This window comes from Bos mutus, chromosome 11 (assembly GCF_027580195.1).
Source record: "Bos mutus isolate GX-2022 chromosome 11, NWIPB_WYAK_1.1, whole genome shotgun sequence".
Classification (NCBI taxonomy): domain Eukaryota; kingdom Metazoa; phylum Chordata; class Mammalia; order Artiodactyla; family Bovidae; genus Bos; species Bos mutus.
In genome coordinates, this window is record NC_091627.1 from 81,243,841 (window position 1) to 81,264,492 (window position 20,652).

General features: G+C 49.3%; 1 long non-coding RNA gene across 5 annotated transcripts in view; it reads right to left on the reverse strand.

Annotated features, from left to right (window-relative positions):
• Nucleotides 1–9,799: 9,799 nt before the first annotated feature.
• The window catches only part of LOC138989908 (uncharacterized), a 145,355-nt gene continuing 134,502 nt past the window's right edge, over nucleotides 9,800–20,652 (reverse strand). For 3 of the 5 annotated variants that reach the window (XR_011466090.1, XR_011466092.1, XR_011466093.1), the window contains 3 exons: nucleotides 16,819–16,976; nucleotides 15,174–15,380; nucleotides 9,800–14,567 (listed from right to left, as the gene is read on the reverse strand). This is a non-coding gene — a long non-coding RNA (uncharacterized lncRNA). Of the gene's footprint in view, nucleotides 14,568–15,173; nucleotides 15,381–16,818; nucleotides 16,977–19,988; nucleotides 20,039–20,652 lie in introns of all 5 variants that reach the window. The other 2 variants (XR_011466094.1, XR_011466091.1) reach the window with 2 other exon arrangements.

The following is a 20,652-nucleotide window of genomic DNA, read 5'->3' on the forward strand; positions in this document are numbered from 1 at the left end:
TTGATGAAGGCTCTGCCTGGTGAGGGTGCACCCAGAGGCTCCCTGAGAAAATGCTCACAGTACTGATGGCCCCTTCCCACCTCTGGTGGGCGGGGGGCGGTGGGGGGGGGTGTGCTTCTCCCCACCCTCCAGGATCAAAGGCAACCAGGGGAATAGGCAGTAGAGGAGAGGTGGTCCCCTGCCCCCTTTAGGAGATGGAACCAGGGACTGAGCAATGTGGGAACCTGGACTTTCCTTTTGATTAGAAGGAAAAGCTATTCCTTCCTACAGGGGGGCTTCCAGCCTACAGAGTCCAACACTCTCAGCAGATGCCCTGGAAATCTCTCCCTGTATCTTGGTGTCCAAAGTGAAATGTGCAGTACGATCCTTTGGGTGAAGCAAAAAATATTGAGTCAGGTTTTTTTAATCTAGAAACTTTAGACTTACCAAATATTTAATAAGTGGGTTGACACCTCCCTTCCTCAGTCCCAGGTTCATATTATTCTGAGTCCTGGAAGTTTCTCTGGGACTCCTGGGGGTGAGGGCTGTGTGGGGTGTTTGGGGGCACCCTCCCACTTTGGCTCCGTCAGTACGTGGCTTCATTTGATCCTAAGCACTCCAGAATGTCACCAGTGCGGCTGGCTCTATAAAAACGAGGCCTTAGACAGAATATTTTCATACTTTGTAAAAAAGAGAGGTATAACACAAAACTCTTTCTGAACCTGCAGGTGTTCTAGGAATCAAACTGAAGGACAATTTGTGCATTTTTTTATTTTTACAAAAAACAAGAGTATTCTAATCTCTAACCTTTTCTATGACGAGTGCCTATTGATAGTGTGTGACCTCAACCAATATTTCAGACAAAAATCAGTCCTTCCTGTCAACCTATAGGAAACATTTTAACAATGAGAGAGGAACATCTTTTCAAGTATACTAAGGAGAGAGCATTTTGAAAATGGTCATTTGGAAGTGTTTCCATCGTAAGGTGATGTTATTCCTGAAAACTATGTAAATATGTCAACTATTAAAAATTCTATCTACACAGTTAAAGAAATAAGCTTGGACAATTTTCCAAACAAAGAGTGTAAGAAAATTTTGAATCAGTTTGCTAAAAATGTAAAAACAAAGCTTTCCAAGTATTTTGCAAATATAATAACCAGGAAAAGTGGAAATTTACTAGCTAAATGTCAAAATAAATTGCACAATGGATGGATGGGAGTGAAATACAAATACCATGATTTAATGGGTCCAGAATGATACATACCTTTCATTAGAGAACTATCTCTTATATTGTAGCTGAAGTATATCAGCTATGGCTATTATGAATACCAAGACTAAAAATGTATAAACATTCACTTAGCAAATGATTCAGCAATCCTACTTCTACGTATTTCCTCAAGAGAAATGAAAAACATGTGTACACAAATACCAGAATGCCAATGTTTATTTGCTTTATTCACAAATTTTCTTTGTTCACAATTTATTCACAACAGTTTTATTCACAATTGCCCCAACTGGAAACAACCCACATGTCCATCAACTGTTAAATGGATAAGCAAATTGCGGTACGTCCACACAATGGAATACTCCTTAGCAATAAAAGGAACAAATGACTCATATACACAGCGTGGATGAAACTCAAAAGCAATATGCTAAGTGAAAGAAGCCAGACACAAAAGATCACATACTCTGATTCCAATTACATGACATGCTGGGGGAAAAGGCAAAAATACAGGGAAAGAAATCAGACTAGTGATTCCTAGGGGTTGGAAGAGGGGAGTGACTGAAAAAGTACATAAAAGAACCTTCAGGTGATGAAAATATTATACATCTTGACTGTGATGGTAGTTACAAGCTTCTATATACATGTCAAAACTCATCAAAACATACACTTGAAAAGTGAATTTTATCATACATAAATCATATTTTGATAAACCCAATGTTGAAAAAAGTGTTTAGCATATGTGCTCAGTCACTTCAGTCATGTCCGACTCTGCTTAGCATATAATGCTACATAAACATTGAATAGAACAAATATTTTAAAGCATATATAGAAATATACAACCAAAGGGAATTGCCTGATTCTCCATGGTTAGGACTCAGCATTTTCACTGCTGGGGCCCAGGTTCAGTTCCTGGTTGGGGAACTAAGATCCCACAAGTCATGTGGCCAAAAATAAATTAAATAAAAAATAAAATGAGGACTTAAAAAAAAAGAAGTATTACAACCAAAATATTATCAGGGATAATCTCTAAGTGGTAAATTATTGTGATCTTTACTTTTTAATTTTGTTTTCTGTTTATAAAAGTAAGCAGAAGTTTGAAAAATTGACTCTAACATTCAGATGGAAGTGCCAGGACCTAGAATCATCCAAACAATTTTCGAAAAATGAAGCTGGAAAACACTACCTGATTTCAAAACTTATTATAAGGTTACGGTAAATCAAGACAGTTTGATATTACTGGCATAAAGATAGACATCAATGGAACAGAATCAAGAGACCAGAAATAAACCTTTATACTTAAAAAAAAAACCCAGCTTTATTGAGGTAAAATTGATCTATAAGTATTATCCTCTACTTACGTGGACAAGTGATTTTCAACAAAGGTACAAAGGCAATGCAATGCAAAAAAGACGGTGTTTTCAAAAAATTCTGCTGATGCCCATAAGCAAAAAAGTAACCCTCTATCTACACTTTGCACCAGACACAAAATATAACTCAAAATGGCCATAGACTTAAATGTAAAATTTAAAACAGTAAAACATCTAGAATAAAACCTTTACGACCATGGAGTAGGCAAAAATTTCTTAGCTATAGCACCAAAAGGATGACCCATAGAACAGTAAATTGATCCGTTGGACTTTATCCAAATTTATCCAAACAGACACTATTAAGAGAATGAAGAGAGGGACCATAGGCTTGGAGAAAGTATTTGCAAATCATGTATCTGATAAAAGACTTGGATCCAGAATATATAAAGAACTCTCAGAAAGGAATAGTAAGAAAACAACCTAATCAATAACAGATAAAGCACTTGAGATACCACTAAAAACCTATGGGAAAGGCTAAAATAGATTGACCCTCTCAAGTTTTGGCATGGATATAGATTGGCCCTATCGAGTTTTGGCATGGATATGGAGGAACTGGAACTTGACACATATCTGGTGAAAATGTAAAATGGTACAACCACCAACCACATTGGAAAACTTCTTGGCAGTTTCTTAAAAAGTTAAACATACACATCTCATGATCCAGCCATTCTACTCCTAGATTTACCCAGAGAAATGAAAGCATATTTTTCTATAAAGACTTATTCATGAATGCACATAGTAGCTTTATTTGTAATAACCAAATACTGGAAACAGCGAAGGTCCATCTTCAGGTGGTTGGATACACAAACTGTGGTATATCTGTACAATGGAATATTACTCGGTATTAAAAAAAAACCCAACTATTTATATGTTATGTAACATAGATGTGTCTCAAAAATAATTACGCTGAGAGAAAGAAGTCAGACTACAAAGAGTTCACATGGACTTTCCAGGTGTTCCAGTGGATAAAAATCCACCCGCCAAAGCAGGCCACACAGGTTCAATCCCTGGTCCGTGAAGATTTCACATGCTGAGGGGCAACTGAACCCATGAGCCACAACTACAGAGCCCGTGCCCTGGAGCCCATGCTCTGGAATGAGAGAAGCCGCCGCAATAAGAAGCCTGCACACCGCAACTGGAGAGTAGCCCCTGCTCGCCACAACCAGAGAAAGCCTGCATAGCAACAAAGACCCAGTACAGCCAAAAAAAAAAAAAAAAATTAAAAAAAAAGAGTACATCTGGCATGATAACATTTATATAAAATTCTAGAACATTAAACAAAAAGCAAATTGGTGATTGCCTGGGAATGGGTAGATGAGGGAGGGGTGGAAGAATTACACAGGAGGAAACTTTTAGGGTGATGGAAATGTTCATTTTCTTGATGGTGGTGATGACTTCAAGAGTGTCTAAAAATGTCAAAACTTACCACATTGTACACTTAAAGTATGTGTGCTTCACTATAGGTCAATCATATTTCAATAAGGCTATTAAAAATAAACAGATTACTTTTGTAACACAATAAAATTCTTAAAGGACAGCAATAAGAGACTCAAGTCATTGTATTATACTATACACATCTTTTTGTGGTTAGTTACTGTGTGGCCCTGCTTAATTATTCATATACTGTTTAGAAATTTTGTAATGTAGAGATTATGGGTATACCATTATGACTCCTGGGGTTTGGGTTTTGTGGTCAGTTCTATAAAAATCTGTATATCAGGCCCATGGCCAGGAACATAATCCTCTTTAATAACATTGTTTCTGTGGGAAAATTGAAATTGACTTGCAATACATTTTCATAGTTCCTTCCCTTTGCCCCCAGGCTCTCTCTTCTCAAATCCACCTTACACACAGTTGCCAGACTTATTTTTTTAAAAAAATAGATCATGTTACTTCCCTGTTAAACCCCTCAGTTTAGGTCAGTCATTCAGTCATGTCCTACTCTTTGCAACCCCATGAACTGCAGCATGCCAGATCTCCCTGTCCATGACCAACTCTCAGAGCTTGCTCAAACTCATGTCCATTAAGTCCGTGATGCCATCCAACCATCTCATCCTCTGTCATCCCCTTCTTCTCCTATCTTCAATCTTTCCCAGCATCAGGGTGTTTCCCAATGAGTCAATTCTTCACATCTGGTGGCCAAAATATTGGAACTTCAGCATCAGTCCTTCCAATGAATATTCAGGACTGATTTCCTTTAGGATTGACTGGTTTGATCTCCTTGAAATCTAAGGGACCCTCAAGAGTCTTCTCCAACACCACAGTTCAAAAGCATCAGTTCTTTGGCTCTCAGCTTTCTTTATGGTCCAACTCTCACATCCATACATGACCACTGGAAAAACCATAGCTCTGACTAGACGGACCTTCGTTGGCAAAGTAATGTCTCTGCTTTTTAATATGCAGTCTAGGTTTGTCATAGTTTAAACCCCTCAGTGGTTCCAAACGGTAAACTCTCAGCTCCACAGCATGTCATTCAAGGTCCTTCCTAACTGGCTCCATCTATGTCACCAGTCCCATCTCTCAGAACTGCCTCTGTGTTTATGCATCTGGACCAGGCGCTTTCACCATTTTGAGCCTGGCCTCATGCTGTCCAGCTGTCAGTATGGGCTTCCCTTTCACTTCACTTGTGCATCTAGAAAGCTCTCTCATCATTTAAGATGCATTTCACATATCACCCCCTCCTGGGAGCCTTTCCAGATATCCCTAGAACAAAATTTATCTTTCATTTCACTCTCCTTAGCACCTTACACATACATCTGCTAGAACATTTATTCTATTGTATTGCAGTAATTAAGGTGCATCTGTATTACTTAGGTTAGCAGCTAAGATGCTATAACAAAAACAAAACCCCCAAATGCCGGTGGTTTGAGCAAGTTCCTTTCTGTCTCACTTATAAGTCCCACCAGCATGCTGGCTCAGCTCCACAACATTGAGAACCCTGGCTCCTTCTATCTTGTTGCTCCACCATCCTTAGCGTTTTGCATTCATATGCATAGACCAACATACATGACTCTCCGATACATCTACCTTCTGGCCAACAGGACAGAGAAAGGGGATGGAGAGACTGTCTCCTGCCTTTCTTTGAAATGATCCACAACTCATACCATCACTGTATTCACATCCTTCTGGCCACATAAGGCTGCGGAGGGATCAAGGAAATGCAGTTTTATTCACTTGCTTCACTACACATCAGGTGTTATATTATTAGACAGGCAAGGGCAAATGGATCTTGGAGCAAATTGGCACTTGGCCACAGTCCACACCTTTAGCCATCTTACTGTCTGTGATCGCTCTTTATACACGTAACACTGTCTTCCAAGACAAGGAACTTCAAACGCCAGGCCATCTTGCACCCAACACCGCTGTCAGATCTGGAGATGGTTACCTGTGGTCTGGAGACCAACACACTTGAAAGACACATCTGCCCCCCACCCTCCTCCAACAGACAGTGATGGAACAAGAACCGCACACCGCATTTTTAAAACAATTCTTAGGCGGAAAATAAAACAATGGGAACTACACAGATGGCCCCAGTCCACAGCAATTACCAAGCCATGCTAGTCAGATGTTATAAAGACTCCTTGTCCTTCTGTTTTCTAGAAGTAACTCTTTTGTCCACTGTCCTCTTTGGCTCCTGGCTTTGCCCTCTGGGAGACTCTGGTCACCACCCTCCACAACCACATCTGAAGTGGGCATCGAAGAATATGCCTCTTTCAGGCTCCTGGACTTATTTGCTTCCAGTCAGTTCCGTGGGCAGGTAACTCAGCCAAAGGTCTTGTCCTGACAGAGTTTGTCAGGCTGAAAACTGGTTGTATTTTTTTAGTGGCTTCCGTGCTCTGCCCAGACCCCTCTCTCAGCTTCATGGCTGCTATCTTCAGGCCATCTGAGACAATAGACCAGGGTGGAAAGGGAACACCCTTAATCTGATCTTGGCTGCTCAGCTGGCTCCCGTAGTCTGGCAGAGACTTCTCACCTGGGAAAACTTGAGAAAGACTCAGTCTTAACTCCTACCAAGGCTGTGCAGAGCCAACTTTGGTCACGCCTTCTATCTGGGGTACAGAAGCACTTAGTGTTGACAACTCTTCGACATTCCAAGTTTCCAGACTCTCAGTCAACTTAGACGCAGGCAGCAGGCACGGTGCCCCCTCAGCAGAACCGCGTTCCCTTCTGTCTCTGCTTGCAAACAGGCTGAGTCTAATCTGAGCTCATCTCCCCTTTCTAGGAATCTGCTGAATGCAGCAAGAAGCAGTCAGGACCCCCCAGTTCTCAAGTTCCCTAGTGTTGCAGGCTCAGAGAGCATGGGATCTTCCTGTCAAGGTACTGACCACAGATAACAGTTTACTAAATTTTCTGCCAGAGCCTAACAAGGGTCACCAACTTTCCAGTCTGCATATCTGTGTCCATCCCACCTGACTGTGTAGCGAGTGCCACACATGTGAGTAATTTTTATGACAGTCCTCTACTGCCAGGTAGTCTTAAATCACACACGGCAAAGATTTTGGTGACTGTAACTGGGAAACCAAATATGATAGCAGCTTCAACAAGATGGAAGTTGCTTTCTCTCTCATGAGAGAATCCAAGCTGGTCTGATGGTTCTGCTCTGTGACATGAGGACTCTGGATTTCTTTTGCCTTGCTGCATCCCTGTCCCAGGAGGATGTTGCCATCCCTGTGGTCCCGCAGAGTTCACTCCCAATTTTCCACTCCAGGGAACAGGAAAGGGGAAAGGGGCTGGGGAATGTGCATTTCAGAATTTGAACACACTGCTCTTGTTCACCTCCCTTTGGCCGTATGGCTATACTCAGTTGCAAGGAAGACCATGAAAGGCACTCTTTACTCTGGATGGCCATGTACCCAGATGAAAACTCGGGTGTTCTATCACAAACAGAGAGAAGGGGAGGGAGTGATGTAGTGCAGGGGTCCCCAACTTCTGGGATCTAATGCCTGATGATCTGAGGTGAAGAGCTGATGTAATAATAATAGAAATAAAGTACACAATAAGTGTAATACACCTGAATCACCCTACACCATCATCTCACCCCTGGGCCATGGAAAAATTTTCTTCCACGAAACTAGCTCTGGTGCCAAAAAGCTTGGGAACCACTGATGTAGGGAACAATTAGTCATGTCCGTCACAGCCTGTCTCCTCTTGAGAGAACTCTTTGAAGGGCAGAGACCTGTCTCACCAACATCATCCTAGGCACAGCCAAGGGCCCAGCACAGGGTCAGTGACTGCACATATTCAACATCAATTTCCCAGACCATAACCCGATCCCATGATGGCAGACCTCTGGGCCATGATCATGATTAAAAGGCATCTTTGCTGATGTGTATACAGTCTTGAATTAGGATTCAGAATAAATATTTTGCCCTCTACCAAAGAAGAGGCATCTTCACCGGTGTAACCTGGGTGCCCCTAAGCTGCATGTTTTCGAGTTCTCCAGCCCTGTGGAGTCACGTCCCGTGCCCAGAGGGCTTCCTGAGGTGGGTGGTTTGTTTCTCCCACTGCAGCGTGCCCCTCCAAGGGCATTGCTCCTCATCGAGGTCCTTAGCTCTGTGCCAGGAGTCCCCGTTCAGAACCGCCTCTTTCTAAGCTGGTGCCAGTCTCCTCCTTCCTCCTTCCCAACCTACCAGGAACCCAAGGCTCAAGGGTGTAGCAGATGTTTAAACATATTTAGGAATAATGGACAGTGATTTTAGCATCATGTGGAAAGCACTTCAAATTCAAGGTCACATACTACTCTTTCAGGACGTGTCGATCTTTCCCTGCCCCAGGGAACTTCCCCTTGGCAGAATTCCTCTGTTGGGCCCCGCTCTGCCCTACAGCACATTTTTCAAGCCTTCTCTCAACATCCAACATCTCTCTGTTCTCACTTGTTTCGGGGTTCCTTGAGTGCTCCCAGGAACAGCCCTCACAGAGTCAAAACTTCCCCCCCTTGCTTCAGCTCAGCCACACCCACTCCACGCTGTGCTCACTGGTACTCTGTTTTCTTTTTCTTTTTTTTTCTGTTTTCTAAATAAAGGTCCATCTCTGTTTCTCCAGGTAAAAGGACCATCAACCCAGAGGTGAATCATGGCCTTCTCTAGTAGAAGACAGAGGAGGCCACAATCCATCGGAACTTTAGTCATTTTATTTCCTCCACGCTCTACATACAAGATCTCATTCAACCCTCGAAACCCCTCTGCGAGGAGAGGTGAGACACTCGAGGTCCAGAGGTGTTAAGCCACAGTCCAAGGCCACACAGCAGGTGAGAGGCAGGGCGGGCCCACACACTGGGCTCCAACGGCCCAGCCTGGGAAGCAGCCGGCATCGCCGTCTCGGGTCACCCTGTGCGCTCTGTGACACGAGTCACATCTCTGCCATGGACGGCTCCCAGGGGACAGTGCTTACTCTTTCTCGCAGATGCCTAGCCAGGCTGGGGCCACAGCAGCCTCGTGCAGGCCCGCCTGTCCTGCCACCAGAATGGGATGGTCACTGTGAGGAAAGCCACTGTGCACAGGGCAGACTGCCTGGGATACTCTCTCAGGAGGTGCCCCACGCAACAGCCCCCTAAACACACCCATTCATTCTCCAGTCAGGCTCCCTGATGCCCCGACCCGCCCACTGGCAGGGACAGGTCAGTTCCCACTGGGTGGGGGAGTGGGGGCAACAGGTGGGAGGAGGAGGGCAGGGGAGGAGTGGGGGTGGGGGCTGAATTGAATAGCTGCTTTCTTCTCAGAGGCTCCCCCCACCCCCAGTGGTCACTGATTAACCCTCCAGACCAGATAACCCCTGTATAGGAGGAAAAAAAATGTGTGTTTATCTTGGGTCATAAAACATCAATATTGACTTCTCACAGGTGAAGCCAAAGGGGAAGAGGAGGTGGGGTTGAGGAGGGGGTGAGACTTGTCACCCCTCCCTCTCGAGGCCTGAGACACACTTGCCTGACACCCAGGGGCCAGCCTACCTGATCTCCTTCCCTGAGGAGAAAATTGGGTATTAAGGCTGCAGCAGCTAAAGAAGCTGGATCCCACCCCCTTCCACCTCAGAGTCATCCCTGCCTTTGCACAACCGCCCCCAATTATTCTCCACTCTGCTGCTCAGGAGGCCTTTTCCCCTGCCTGTCCCCCTCCCCCATCCCGACCCAAGCAGATAAGAGAGCGATCCAGATCACGGGTTGGATCTGCTGTTTCCCAACTCTGCGACGTGGACAGGGGATCGCCTTGAGGCCCGGTTTCCTCAGCTGTCACATGGGGTAGTCAGAGCACCCGGCTCACAGGGTTCCTTAGGGTGACTGACCAAGGTCACCTCTAAGAAGCACTTGGAGCTGGTGCTGCTGTGAACAGCATCACTTCCCCACCTTGTTCTCTCTTTGCTCTCCTCTCCCCTCCCTCCTGTAGCTTGAAGTAACCAACACCACAGACCTCCTTGCCCTCGGCTGAGGCCTCCCTGACATGGCTATGGGGTGGACAGTGCCGGACTCACTCAGGACCAGAGACCACGGATGGTCTGACCAAGGCTGTGGGCCAGCTTCCCTCTGGCCCAGAAGGAGTCAACGTAAACATTCTCTCTGGCTGGCATTTTTCATCAAAGGGCCTGAGGAAGGGGCCTGTGGCCACACGATGTTTGGGAGGGGGCTGCCAGCTCTAAGAGTGTGGCTCTGTCCTCCTCAGGGAACCCTACACCTGCATCCCGGCTCTTCTCCCCAGCCTTCATCCCCTTTCTGAAGGGTGCTCCTCCTGCCTCTCTTGGTCCTTCCAGCCTGGTCTGGGCCCTTTCTGCCCCTCACTTCATTCTGGGCTCCGGAAGCAGTGCGGGAGGCATTGGGCTTCTTTGATCCTCACCCAAGGCCAGGATTCTCTCCTCCCCGGCCCCAGGTGAGTCTCACCTGATGATGTGGGAGGCCAAGGCCCCAGCCCCAAGTGCCCTTCATCCAGGTGGCCGGAGGGGCCCTGTCCCTGGGCACCTGGTCAATTATTAACACTGAGCAAACGCAGGCCGGTGGGCCCCTCGGCAGGGTCAGGACCAGACAAAGGCCCTGCTGTCTCCCTGAGCTGCCATCTTGGTGGGGGGTTGCTGGCTGGCCAGTCACCCCACAGTGGCAACACCCTGCCTCCAGCAGGGCACTGGAGTGGCTGCCTCTCTGCAAGGAACTGGGTGGAGATAGGCTCTGGAAGAAGAGGAGGAGGGGGTGGGGTTTGGCCACAAGCCTGTTTTTAAGCCTCGGCTCCATATTTGTGGGCAAGACTAGGATGGGGGCTGGGGAAGCAAGGGCCTGCCTCGGGGCTCCCCAGGTAGGCTGCTTCTGCAGCATGTGCCACGGGGCTGCTCTCTGCCCCCTCCTCTCCCCCTTCATCCCCTCATCTTCCTTCATTTGGAAATGTGCCGAGTGTCTTCTATGTGTCAGAAGTGTCCCCCATCTCTCCCCATCCCCCCAAATTTCTGCTCCTTCCCAATTCCTTTGCTTATACTCTTCCATAATCTGGGAAACCCTTCTTCTTTCTCCCTCTGAATCTCTTCCTCCCCCAAGAAGTCCTCCTTGCTCACCTAATCCCATTGCCCTGGCTCCCTCACACTGAAGCTCTCATCTCACTGGGCCTGGGGCCCCTCGCCAGCTGCACCGTAAGGTCCTTAGGGGCGAGGAGCCAAGACTCCCCTTCCCCCACCACAGGCAATGAGCACATTAGCAGGGTTTCCGCCACAGGCATCCTAGCTCCCAGGTCCCATTGCCCTCTGGGCGCCGCCCCCCAATTCCATGCATCTCCAGCACCAGTTGATATCCATTCTGCCACAAAGGAGCTGCCCCACCCCAGGGAAGGATGAAGTAGGGAGAGACGGAGGGGTTCTTCAGGTTTCCCTTCTTGGCTAAAGACCTAGAGAATAGGAGGTACAGGACTGGTCATCAGCGGGAGGTTCCCCATACTGAAAGCTGACGTAATGTATTTTGTCCCTCATTCATTCACAGCAAATGCTCTCTCTACCCCACCTCTCCTGCCGCTATTGAATGTTCCTGGTAACTCCCTCCCTTAGTTAGGGGTACTGAGCACCTCCTGAGGACATAAGATGTGACCAGCCCTAGGGGAAGCCACTCAGGGAAGACCCCATGGTGACAGTCCCATTGGCAGATGTCTCTCCCCTGGCTGGGCCTAGAGTTCCCATATCCTGTGATGTTGCCTCCAAGTGAACCAGCTCACAGTGACCCTAGCTGAAGGCAGAAATGGAGGGGAGAGGGACAGAGGGGAGGGGCAGGAAGAGGCTGGGAATGAAACCCAGACAATGGGGAGGAGTGAGTGGAGAAGGTAGGCGCAAGGAGAGTAGCAGGCCCTCTGGGAGGGAGACAGGACTGGGGTGCGCCCCTCCACCCCTCTCCAGTAACCCCCGAGTGGCTCCTGGCCCCTCCCACTCCCAAGCAGGGATTGCTGGCCACTCCTTAGGCCCCTCGGTCACCAATTCCAGCACGATGGCGCCATCTGCTGTGAGGAGTGAGCAGCACAGCTTACTCCATTAAGAAGTTTGAGAATTTGGGGTGAGGGTAACTCCTATCTCAGGCTTTCCAGGTGGCTCAGTGGTAAGGAATCCATCTGCCAGTGCAGAAGCCGCAGGAGATGCGAGTTTGATCCCTGGGTGGGAAAGATTTCCTGGAGGAAGAAATGGCAACCCACTCCAGGGTTCTTGCCTGGAGAATTCCATGGACAAAGGAGCCTGGCAGGCTACAGTCCATAGGGTCACAAAGAGTCAGACACGGCTAGGCGACTAAGCATGCAACTCCCATCTCATGAATCTCAGGGATCGCAGCCTCTGTTCTGGGATCTGGGAAATAGCCTTCAGTGTGGGGTTATCTCCCATGACCCCCAGACACCTCTCAGACGGCCAGATTCTTTCTCCTGGCTTTCCAGGTCCCCACAGATAGGGCTGGAACCCTGCCACACCTCTCCCCTTTGGCTTGACCTCTCCTGACTCTCTGACCCCAGTAGAGTGTCTCCTTTCCTCTGGCTGTCCTGTGGTTACAGCTCCCAAGTGGCTTCCCCACCCCAACTTTTCCCAACTCACAGTTCCTCACCACCTTTCAGCTAAAGTCTGGGTTGGATCAAACTGAGCATGCTCTCTGCCCCCAGAGAGGAAGGCAGTGGGCTGGGGGCCAGGGGGGTTGGCTGGGTCAGTGTCAGGGCTGGGCCCAACCCTGGAGATCTTCGCTGGCCTTAATGCACTACTCCGAGATGAGCTGAGACAGCTCAGTCTGTGGTCCTGGCTGTTGCTCAATCTATAGGCAGGGCTGGGGGCTCTTCAGCCTTCTAAAGGCCTCTTGGGCTCCTTCTCTCCTTCCCTCCCCCTGCTTCTTCTCCCGCACCCATAGCCTCCTGGACTCTCCCTCTCCAGATCCTCATCCTTACTGCCAGGACAATCTTTCCAAACTTCCAAGTGATCCCTTCATGTTGTTCAGTCGCTCAGTCGTGTCCTATTCTCTGCGACTCCATGGACTGCAGCACGCCAGGATCCCTTCATGCCTCTGCTTAAATTCCTTCTTAATCTCCCTGTTGTCTTCTGGAAGAAACCCAAACCGCCCCACCAGGAAGGCAGGGCCACACGCCCTCTGGCCCCTCCAGCTTCATCTCTCCACAGCCTTCCATTCGTCCTGCCATGGCCCTGCCAGGGGCGCCTTGTGGTCTGCCGCACCGGGGCCTGTGAGCGCTTCCCTAGCCTAGAACACCTTCCCTTTGCTTGGCTCACTCCTCCCCTTCATGAAGCAGCTCAGACCTCACCTCCCGTGAGAAGCCTTTCCTGACAGTTCCCCAACCCCACCTAAGAAGGTGAGCTCCTCATATATTACACAAACAACCCTCAACCTCACCTAGGACGGGGACCTGGTCTTTGTAGCAGGTAGATATGCAGGAATGAATGGATGGATGAACAAATGAACGCACCTATGGCCAGGGGTGACAGCCAGGAAAATGGCATGCTGACCACCGGAGGACCATGTGACCCTCTGGGTTTTCTGCCCTCCCCCACCCGCTGAGCCCTGTCCCTCACTTGACAATCCCCTTCCTTGTGTCACTTCTAAGCCCTTCAGGGTCCCTACCCGACCTCACCCCCAGAAACCCCCTGGCAGCCTCTCTCTAGTCTCAGAGTGCCCTCCTCCACACACTCTTGGTTGTCCAGTAAGCAAGAATCAGCCCCGCACTCAGCCAGGCCTCTGCAGTACCAGGCCTCCTTCCACAGGGAACAGTTACTGGGATCAGGACCAGGAGGCAGGGTGTCTCTGCCGTTCCCAGGAAGCCTCCTGCTGCCTGACTGGGCAGCTCACTCGATCCTCGGAAAGCCCGCATCACTTCCCTTGGACCTCAGACATCATGTTTTGCGAAAGGGAAATTTCATCTATTCTGCGATGCCATACCATTTTTGAGAGCAAGGGCCACATAGGAAAGTGAGACTTCTAAGGCAAGGTTGTCACAAAAAGACATTGTTCTTTCAGATGACTTACTCTGGAGGAAGCCACCATCATGTCATGAGGACATCCAAGCAGCCCTAGAAAGGGATCCATGAGGTGAAGAACTGAGAGCCTCTGCCAACAGCCAGCACCAGCTTGTCAGGTGGATCTTAGAATCACGTCCTCCAGCCCCAGTCAAGCCTTCAGATGACCACAGCCTAGGCCAACATCCCGACTGTAACTTCATGAGAGATCCTGAGCCAGAAACCCCCTGCTAAACTGCTTCCAAGTTTCTAATCCCCAGGTTGCATGAATCTCAGCTAAATTTTGGACTAATTTATTATAGAGTGATAGATAATTAATAGAGATTTGACAATTTTATGATTCTCAACTCCTGGCCACAAGGTAACACACAGTGAGCTTCAAGGAAAGGGCTGATGACTAGAACTGAAAGTCCACAGCTGCCCCAGCACACGTGTACAGACATGATTACTGCAGAGCTGAGTCACACGTACCTACCCAGATGGGTCAAACCAGAATCATTCTTCATTTTTCTCATACTCTTTTCATCTTGATCTGATCATTCCTACTACTGACAAGCAGGGGGGAAAAGAAAAGAAGAAGCAAAAAAAAAAAAAAAAGAAAACCTTTAAATTGCTCCTTAGACATATCTCCATTTCCATACATTTAGCTTGGTCTCTTTTGTATAAAATTGCTGAGTTTCCCAAGATTTTCTCATCCCTTCCCCTTCTCCTAGCCAAGATAATTTCCTGGTGCAGGGAGATGTTTATGGACCTCATGGTGGTGGGAAGAGGGAGTTGAAGTTCTAAGTGGAGTCCTCTGCATTTTTATACACACACACAGGTGGGACAGGACTGGAGCCTCCTGGTCCCTGGGGCTCACTGGTAGGGGTGAGGCTGGAGAGGAGTGATGCTGAAGCATGTGGTCCCTGCTTTGGGCTGGTGGTACAGATCTTGCCTCTGGTCCCCGGGACTTAGGACCACCTGGGCTCATTCTTCCTACCCACTCCAGAACAAGCAGTGTGCCATGAAGCTGTCTCCCAGACGACTTTCCCCAGCCATTTCAAACCTCCTGGGTGGCATACTATTGCTTTGGTGGCATCTAGAATCACTGCTTTGCACAGGGAGTGTCACTAAAGTTTCCTCCCCTGCTGCAATCTGAGTCAAGCCCTACTCACCCCTCGAAGCAGGATTTTCCCTCAGACCTAACGGGTTTCTCCCACACAAGCCTCTGAGGTTGAGGGATGGTGCTGCTTTCTTTGGATTCCCCTTTCCTGGTCCCATTGCCGTTAGCAGCAGCTTCTCTGCAGCCTGTCTGCGTCAACCTTGCTTGAAGCCTTGTTTCGAAGCCCCCTCCACTGGGCAATAAGCTTCATCAGGGAGGGCTACAGGGAAACAGGAATCATGAGAAAATGAAAACACATCACTTTACATATCTGCATGCAGGGATCCATAGACACCAATATCAAGATGTCCATCTACTCAGGGCGCTATGGCAGACACCCTGGGGTGAGTGGGACCGGTTCAGGGACTTCTCAGTGTTACCCCAGGAGCCCCACCCCACCCTGATCCTTTGTCTTCCCTCTCAAGACTGTTTTCTTTTCTCCCCATCTCTCAAAGGCCTTGGGAGGGAGGCAAAGAGGAGGGAACTATAGATATTCCTAAGGATAAAAACTTGGAGGTGCCCATCTAGCTGGTGGATTTCCATGGCTTAAATGCCTCCTGCCACTCGAGGCTTCTGGATGCAGTCCCCTCCACTGGGCTCCAGACCCCTCCATCGGCTGCTCCGAGACTCCACTCTCTGATCTCTCAGTGGCTCTTCCAACTCAGCCTGTCCCAAACTGACTCGTCCTCTTCCTTAAGCTACCTGCTCCTCTTTCCCCAAACCCACATGCATCTGGTCCTCTCTGCTCCCTAAACAGCCCCCCTCTCTCCCTCCTTCTCCCACTGCACTGAGTCAGCCCTCAAGTTCCGCTTCCCATCTGGGTCTCCTCTCTCCACTGCCCTCCCAGCCCTTCATGGTGACTGCAGGACTATTCTTAGGGCAAGTTGGGTCTTAAGCCCTCAAGCTTAAACTCTTTCCCGAACTTCCCGGTAATCACAGGACAGGGTTTGGCAGGGCGGCATGCTGCGCCCTAATCCAGCCTACCCTGACCCTTCTGCTCTGATGTTTATGAGCAGCTTCACAGGTACCCAGACAGGCCTGGCTCTCTCTTTGACTTCCCTGTCACACGTGTTGTTGGAATGCTCACTCCCTTGAGTGCCTGCTGAACTGCTCATTTTTCAAGATCCTGCTTGAGTCACATCCCCTGGGAAGGCATCTTGAGTCAGAGTTAATCACGCCCTTCTTCTGTTACCATGGAACGTTATTCACGTTTCCCCTTGGGTGCCCCTCCCATCCTCCACCATGCAGCCTGGCCACAGCACAACCACCTCCCACCTGGACTGACTGTTGCAAGTGTCTCCTGACTCAGCCCCCTGCCCTTGCCCTCGCCTCTTCCAGGCTACTGTGGATACAACAGTCCAAGTGGTCCTCTGGAAAAACCAGTCAATAAACATCTCCCGGCTCAAAACTCTCCAGTGCCTCCCATCTCACTCACCATAAAAGCTAAAACCCTAGAGTGGCCTCTGAGATCTCCTGGCCTGGTCTTCCTTAACTTTGGACCTCCATCCCTGCTCCCCTTTCCCTCCCCGCCCCAGAAACACTGGCTTTCTTGTTGCTCCCGAACACTTGAGGCCCTCTCCTGCCCCTGGGCCTTTGCACATCCCCCAGAAACCCACTCTCATCTCCCCTATCAGATCAAGTCTTGGTTCCAGTCTCACCTTCTCAGGGAAGCCACCCTCCCAGGCCTGTGAACACTGCAACCAGCCTCTGGCTCCCAATCCCCCCTTATCTGCTCCATTTTCCTTTTTTACAGCACGTTGAAGAACCGATGCTTCCGAATTGTGGTGCTGGAGAAGACTCTTGAGGGTCCCTTGGACTGCAAGGAGATCAAACCAGTCAATCATAAAGGAAATCAACCCTGAATACTCATTGGAAGGACTGATGCTGAAGCTGAAGCTTCAGTACTTTGGCCACCTGATGCGAAGAGCCACCCCTTTGGAACAGACCCTGAGGTTGGGGAAGATTGAAAGCAGGAAGAGAAGGGGACGACAGAGGACAAGACGGTTGAATGGCAGCATCGACTTAATGAACATGAGTTTGAGCAAATTCTGGGAGATAGTGAAGGACAGGGAAGCCTGGAGTGCTGCAGTCCATGGGGTCACAAAGAGTCAGACATGACTTAGCGAATGAACAACAATGACAGCACTTTTCACCTTCTAAACTTATTAGTTAACTTATTTTTTAAAAAGCTTTATAGCCTGTCTCCCCTTCCAAAACTATCTGGTTTGTTTACTCATAGATCCAATGAACCTAGAGTATTGCTGAAACATGGTATACACTCAATAATAAATGCATGAATCAGTTAATCAAAGCTATTTATTGGTATGAATCAGTTAATCAAAGCTATTTATTGGTGGGCTTCCTCAGTAGGCAGTGAGGCCCTAGAGATGGAATCCATGCTCAGTCACCTCTGGAGCCTCAGGGCGTAGCCCACTGCCCTGGCCACAGTGGTTGGACAAGAACCACTTATTGAATGAATGGATAGCTGTTTGGAGGGATGAATAAACTAGGCCCTGCCCTTTTGGCTGAGGGAGAAAAGCAGGGACCTGAGCCCTCCACACAAACGCCCAGTTTTTCCTGGGCTCCTCCTGTGCCCTGATCTCCCGCATCTTCCCAGAGGGTCCTGCCTCAGCCCTTTCCCCTCAGGCCCAGGCCTCACTGGCTGTTTGTTTAGAAGGAGTTGATAAGTTTACCTCCACCCAGGTAAGGCTGTCTGAATACTGTCTAAGACTGGGTGCTTTCCTAGAAAGGTGATACATTGCAACCAGAGACAGTCCCTTAAGCCAGAGGATTGGAGCAAAGCGGTCAAACACCAGGTGTTTCGGGCTGTAAAAGGCTTCCGGGGCCTGGGCCGTGGCTCAAACTGGGGCAGCGGGGTGGAGGCCGCTGTGGCCTCTGTACAGGGTGCCTTGACCTTCCTGGGTGTCCTCCTGAGGACCGGACTTGTGCAGGGCTCAGCCCTGAGCTGAGGAGCAAGAAGGCCGCTGCCCAGGCCCCCCTCCGCACTCCCCGCCCCTCCAGTCTCACGCTCCTCCTACTATCTCAGGGGTACCGAGGAGGTAAGGGGTGGGGGTAAGACTTGGCGCCCCACCCCCCAGGCCTGGGATGGACCCCCGACGATGTGGGCCTTGGGGGTTTCCGGCTGTTTTTGTAGCCACAATCACGTGTTCCTTCGTGTAACCTGAGCCTCCAACACGGCATGAGCCTGCACCCCAGCTCCCGACCCACATCTGCTTCTCATTTCCGCCCCAGGAAAATGGCCCAATTTCCATGAGTCGCTGGCCCAAGCCCAGGCTGGAGCCTCTCAGCGGCCAGCCCCACCCAGCTGGGTTCCATTACTGGGGAGGGGGGTAGAGGCTGAGAGAACATTAGAGGCAGTGGGTGTGTCATGGAGCTGGCGGGGGTCGGGGGCAGGAGGCCAGAGTGCTTGGGGTGGTTCTGTCAAGACTTTGCAGTGTGTCCTTGGGGGAGTCCCCAGCCTCTCTGAGCCTGTTTTCTCATGAATAACACATGTGTTACTCTACTGATGGACATCTTATGGGGACTTGGGGGACCAGGGTGATTCTTTAGGATGAAAATAATGGAATTTTCCCCAAAGCCAAACTGAGAATAGATTGGCCTGGAAACAGAACCAGTGGAGCTGGCGCATGTCAGGAAGCTGCTGAGGACCCAGAGCCACTTCCCTACCTGCTTGGGCCCCACCCTGGGCAGTTTGATGGGGTTTGGGCCTAAGTCCTCGTCCAGGCTAATCCCAGCTCTCAGTTCTTGGTCTACCAGCATTTATTAAGCACCTAGGATGTGTCAGGCCCTGGGTGGGCAGGGGTCGGGAGACCAAAGTGATGAATACAACTTAAGCTTTTTGTCAAGGAACTTAGAAGTAAATAAATACAGTCCAACACAGCAGAGTGCGGGGGATATGAATGGAATGAGGCCAGAGGCTGGAAGTAACACGTTCTATTTTAGTTGTGCAGTGGAGATCCTTGACTTTTAAGATGTTCTTGATTTTTTTTTCTAATAAAATCTACAGCAAACTCCATCCTCCCTCCAACAAAGACCAGGACCTTAGAAAGTGCCCTCCAGACACCTCCCACCCTTCACATTCTGTGAAGAGAATCCCAAATCGGTTCTCTCTGTGGGAGCTTGTCAGGGACTCCACAAAGGGAGGTCCCACCTCCCACACCACCTCCCCTCCAGGCCTCTGGTCTCAGCTTGCTACCCTCACCCTGCACGGGCCATGCCCCACCATACCCCCTGCTTCCTGGTCAGGGGGCAGAGCCTGAGCTGGAAGCCGCAGAGGGCTGGTGGAGGCAGAGAAGGGTGATAGCACGAGACCCTTGGCTTTGCCCCACGTGCCTAGCCACTAGCAGCAGGACAAGAGTACCTCGTGCAACTTCGGGGGACATTGTGGGGTCCTCACCCCACCCATGGGCTTCCCTGGTAGCTCAGACAGTAAAGAACCTTCTTGCAATTCAGAAGACCAGGGTTCAGTCCCTGGGTTGGGAAGACCCCCTGGAGAAGGGAATGGCTACCCACTCCAGTGTTTTTGCCTGGAGAATTCCATGGACAGAGGAGGCTGGTGGGCTACAGTCCCTGGGGTCACACAGTTAGACACGACTGAGCAACTTTCATCTCACCCACAGGCCCCTGAACTAAACCACCATCTTGGAGGCCATTTTGTAGATGAGGACTCCGAGGAATAGAGAGGCTCAGTAACTTGCTCAAGAACAAATTGGTTGGTCTGGAACCTCATCTCTCTGACCCCAGGGTCTGTGATCTTTGCGCCAGCTTGGCACTACTCTGAACTGAGAAACCCAGTTCTGTCACTCACCAGGAATGTGACCTTGGGCAAGTCTTCAAAGTCTCGCTTTTCAAAATATGCTTTAAAAAAAAAAAATCAGCTTTATTGAGGGATAATTTACACACGATAAACACACAGATTAAGTGTGTTTGACTCACCTGAGCTTGATGACTCCGGATGGATGTACACATGCCTGTCACAAACCACACAATCAAGATACAGAACATTTCCCTCCCTGCAGGAAGCCCCTCCTTCTGTAAAAGGGGCAAATGAGAGTACCTGTCTCCTGGCATGTCAGGAAAGGCAAATGAGGTGATACTGGCAAGATACTCAGCAAGGCTCCAGGCGTGAAGTAAGTACTCCGTCAACATGTATCACTTTTATGACTGCATCTTGCCTCCACGGTGCCCCCTTGAGGCTGGGGCAGGGATGGAGGCAGGTGCAGCAATGGTGTCTCTGAAGCCTTCTCCTCCCCATTGGGAAGGCATCAGCCCATCTAACAGAAGACTTGGGATAGACTCAAAACCTCTGTCTTCCTCCAGGAGCCCCGAGGGGCTGAGTGCAGAGAAATGGGCCAGCTCCTGCCCTCAGGCTGGCCCAGAACATAGGTCCTCTGTTCTGAGACCTTCCCACGTCTGTCTCCAGCATTGGAGGCAGGGCCAGCTCCATGAGTTGGCAAGCCATCAGTCACTCA